Source organism: Sinocyclocheilus anshuiensis, unplaced genomic scaffold (assembly GCF_001515605.1).
Source record: "Sinocyclocheilus anshuiensis isolate Anshui unplaced genomic scaffold, SAMN03320099.WGS_v1.1 scaffold936, whole genome shotgun sequence".
In the NCBI taxonomy this organism is placed as follows: Eukaryota; Metazoa; Chordata; class Actinopteri; order Cypriniformes; family Cyprinidae; genus Sinocyclocheilus; species Sinocyclocheilus anshuiensis.
Window position 1 is genome coordinate 304,623 of NW_015552621.1, and position 4,893 is coordinate 309,515.

At 36.7% G+C, this 4,893-nt stretch overlaps 1 protein-coding gene across 2 annotated transcripts in view; it reads right to left on the reverse strand.

Annotated features, from left to right (window-relative positions):
- The window catches only part of LOC107666266 (pleckstrin homology domain-containing family H member 1-like), a 46,773-nt gene extending 42,310 nt beyond the window's left edge, over nucleotides 1-4,463 (reverse strand). For both annotated transcript variants that reach the window (XM_016457492.1, XM_016457491.1), the window contains exon 1: nucleotides 4,200-4,463. The gene's annotated coding sequence lies outside the window, so the exon portion shown is untranslated. The remainder of the gene's footprint in view (nucleotides 1-4,199) is intronic.
- Between the last annotated feature and the right edge of the window lie 430 nt (nucleotides 4,464-4,893).

The window sequence follows — 4,893 nt, forward strand, 5'->3', positions numbered from 1 at the left end:
GAAAAAAACCCTCTCCAATATTTTGAATTTGGACTGCAATACCTAGTTCAACCACTCGGTGTCAATCCTACATACAGCACCTTTAAGTAAAAAAAAAAAAACATTGCACAGCCATGGTCAAATTGAAGCCATTTCACAGTAAATACATAAAATATTGAGATTGATACTTATATTTATTAATTTATAATATTCATTTAAAAAAATACAGATATATTTATATTTTTGGAAATTTCACCCAGTCTTAGCATCTACTCGAAAGATCAAGTTCTCATGAAAGCTCCCATACATCTCTCAAATATAATCTCATATATCTCATATAATCTCAAATACAGTCCTAAGTATTTCTCAAAGCACATTCATGACAACAAATATAAAAGCCAGACTTGCACACCAAACTATAGCTTTTAATGACAAAAAGAAATTTGCAAGACCCAATATACTGATCATCAGAGAATATGATATCTGTTACATGTAGTAGTGGAAAGAGTAAAAAAAGCAGTGTGAAATGAAAAAAAGAGCAATGTGTGTGTGGGTCATGAAAGGCCAGTGGGAAACCAGGACCAGTCTCTGGTGCATCCTTCAATAAAACAGAATCTCCTCTGTTATTCCAATGAAATGAACATCATTTTGAAACTCTATTTTATGTACCCACATGCACACACACCCTAGGTCTCTGCTGAGCGTGTAGCTGCGGTGATGTAAGCAATTAGGCGATTAAATGATATCATCGCAACAGTCGTGTGAAATACCCTCTGTTGTTTTTCTGGATTGTCTCTGTCAAGACCAAACTGGTTTTCCAAGACTTTGGCATCTCATCCGAATTACTCAAATCAGTAGAAAAAAAAGCATGTCTGGGTCAGCTTGTGGTATGTGTGTGTGTGTGTGTGTGTGTGTGTGTGTGTGTGCAAGTGTGTTTCTGCCATTACAATTAACACAATTTAAAGGCAGTCAGTGACATTTGAGTCCTATTACTGCTGCATTTATATTCAAATAAAAACTGATGTGTGTGGCTATATGATATCATGTAGCGTGTGCCATCGTCAGAATAAATAGTTCAAGTAGCTATTACAGGTTGGAGCGAGCAGTCTGTGAGCTTTCCAACTCTTTGCTCTTACACAGACTATATATCTCAAAAGAAAGGCCACCACACGCAACTTAACCGAGCCCGACATCTTTTGTTTCAGCCTGCAACAAAGTTTCCATTTGGTGTCTGTGCAACAATTTATGGCCACCCATAACTTCAGCTTTGGAGGTCTAAACGCCTGTTTGACTAACTCAAAGTAGCTGTTCGACAGAAAACAGCAAAATAGGATTCATTCCACCATGCAGATGCTTTCTGACTCCACTGTAGAGCTTTAACCTAATGAGAAGGTCTGCGAAAAAAAACAAACTTAAATGTCGTCAGCTGTTCACCAAGCCTGTTTTGTTAGTGTTAAGAAGGGGTTTTGGGTACCATTAAATCAGCTGGTCAGGCAAAGAGACCTGTTACACCAGCTTAAGACCAGCTTAGCCAGTCAGGGAGACTATCTAAACCAGCTTAAACCATGCAGATGCTTTCTGACTCTATTGTACTTTTTCTCTGTAAACCTTTAACCAATACAACTCATGAGAAGGTCTGAGAAGGTTGGTTCCTCCCGAGGTTTCTGGTGAAAAAACATAATGTAAATGTTGCTGTCTGCTCTCCAAGACTGTTTTTATGGATTTAGACAGGTTTTGGATACTTTTAAATCAGCTGGTCAGGCAAAGAGATCAGTTAAACCAGCTTAAGACCAGCTTGGCCTGGCTGGAAGACTATCTAAACCAGCTTAAACCATGCAGGTGCTTTCTGACTCTATTGTACTTCTCTATAAACCTTTAACCAATACAACTCATGAGAAGGTCTGAGAAGGCTGGTTCTTCCCAAGGTTTCTGAAAAAATAAATAAATAAATAAAATGGCATTGGCTCATCTCCAAGCCTGTTTTGATGGTTTTAGAGAGGCACTATTAAATCAGCTGGTCAGACCAGAAGACCAGTTACACCATATAGGACCAATCTGGCAAGTCTAGAAGACCAGATAAACCAGCTTAAACCAGCTAGTAAACCATGCCACTGAACCATAAAACAACTACATAAGATGACTGTGAGTCAACAGCCATCAATGACAGCAAAAGCCACTACTGAATATAGCACATCACCACAGCCTGAGCCTTCAGATATGTCATATTTGGGGTGAGAAAATCTGCTGCTCAATACAACACCCATTTAGTGGTATAAATAGATGGGATTACATGAATCACAGAGAGTTCCTAACAGCTATAGATCTCCCCCAGCTCATCCCTCCAATACTCTTCTTCTATTCACCAATACTCTTAGCCTAATAACATGCTTCTGTAAACTGGCCACACTCATTATCAGCTGAAGTAGTAAATATGGGATATGATATTCCTCCATGCTGAGGAGTAAACATCACCTACACACCGCAGCCTCCCTTAGAAAGCATTGACTGATGCAAGCTGAAAAGAAAACTTTATTTGGTGAAGAAAATAGCAGTGCTTGCAAGAAGAAGTTTTAGGTAAGCTTAGGTTTTACGCTTTGGTTTTACACAAATTAAATGGCATTTGTTGTCATGTCACTCAGCACACGACTTGTCTGTGAATGAGAATGAACCCTGATGAAAACTTTAAGGCTAGAAGCTGATGGATAAAAGGGTCAATAACAGATAAAGAAGTCTGAGATAATAAAAAGGAAGACATAAAATCTTAAAGGAATCTTAAGGAAGACTTACAATCTAGATAAAAATGCACAGTTTCACACATTTTTGAAAACCGTTTATACCATTTTCAACTAATTTTGATTGAATGGCTCTAAACTCAAAAGTAATACCATATTTTCCTTACATCTTCAATACATGTGAGTGAGTACATGTACACACATCTTCATCATTATTTTTAACAGTTTTCAAATAATAAAAGAATAATGTTTAACATTTTAACAAATATTTTGATATTATAATATATGCTTCTATATATTATAATAATACATAGTCCTCATTGTAAGTCACCTTGAATAAAAGAGTCTGCTAAATTATTAAAATGTAAATAACATCATTCTTTATGAATTCTGAATATCATTGTTTTCTTGTTGTTCTACCATTAGACAATTGAGCACCTGAATGAAGATTATTATGTTATTTAAAGGGTCAAAATATCTAATATTTTAAAAGATCTATTGATCTCGACAAACAATTATAATGTCAAACATTTTGGTTACACCACATTGATTTTGTAGACAACATGTTTAAAATAGGCTATATATTAATAATTTTATTTTGAACATTTTAAACAATATTTTACAATATTTAATACTGTAAAGCTGCTTATTTTTCAAGAAATAATATTAAGCATTTCTGCCTTTTAATACATTGTTTTCTTTACGATCACCAGTTATGCCAGCTAGACATTTATTTTTACTTTATGCCACACACAAAATAATAATTTTATTTTTAAAACTGAAAACATGTAGAAGAAGTGCATTTAAGTCATCAGATATACTAAATGCATTATTAGATTAGTACAAAAAAAGAAAAAGCATGTTTAAATAATATCAACAGTGCTATTTTGCAAGCACTGTAATAAGAGTCTGAGAGAAGGAATAGAATAAACTCAAGTTATAGGCATTTACTCATGACTGTTTTTTTTTTTTTGTCCTGGCTGGGTGTGTGTGAGGTCAAACTATGAACAAACTCATTCATTATAATCAAAAACTCCACGTGAGCACAAATGCACATGCCTTGGGAATGTTACAGACATAAACACTCTCAAGAAACACTTCATAGTCTGTTTTATAACTGTAACAGCACGAGTGGCCAAAGGCTGGTTGCAAACTACATCGTTGCTCTTCCTTTACTGTTTATTTAACAAACAGCAGCACAAAACATTTTCATACACCCACATTAACCTACTACTAAAAACACAATGATGGGACATGTAGGCACTGCTGGCATTACTTTTGGCCAAAAATGGGCATAACGCACAGGTGTGTCAGACTGGATAATGTCAACATTAACATATATGGACCCTCTAAACATTCCACCTAACACTGCAGTTTGAGATATGTGAAGCATGAAGACATAAGCATGATGACACATGCCATATGAGCCAAACCGGAGTCAAACTATATTATTATCCTCGTGTCCCACGTACCCACAGTCGATCCTACCTTGTGACTGTCCTTTTATTGACCGCCCAAGATTTTCACTTATGTGTTTTCAAAGCCGGTAGATCACATCACATCACATCGCTGCGCTACGCCTCCAAACATCGTAAACGCTCCCAAAAGTCTCTCCTCCAGAACTTTAATTCTCCGTCTCGCCGTCTTTAGAGCGTCCAGTCCTGCTCTGAGCTCAGCAGACGTTGCAGCGGATCTCCATTCAGAAAATTCATCCTTTATTCCTTTAAAGAGCCGAGTGCTGGGGTCAGATTACGCCGGGAGCCAAACCCCCTGTCTGCTAGCCATGTCCGATTCGAGAATGAATTTTTCCATTGAGTCAAATCCTTAAAATGAATCGTTTGCACGCAGAACGATTCGCAATGAGATGAAAATAAGGAAAGAACCTAATATTTGAGCTAAAAGTATATTAACCTAATGCAGAAATGTAATTGGATATAGCCTACAAATAAAACGTAGCCTATTGAATAGCTTCACGTTTAGGAGACTTTTATCAAACACATATCAAAATCTAGTCTAGGCTACTTGGATGTTTGAACTGGTGGAACTGAATCATGCCTCACAACAAACTGAACTTAATCTGGGGGGAAAAAAGCAATATAAAGCCATGTGTGCTACTTATGTGTTTACGAGCCTGTAATGTGCCACACCGTTATGACGCAAAGGAACCACTGAATCATTTTGG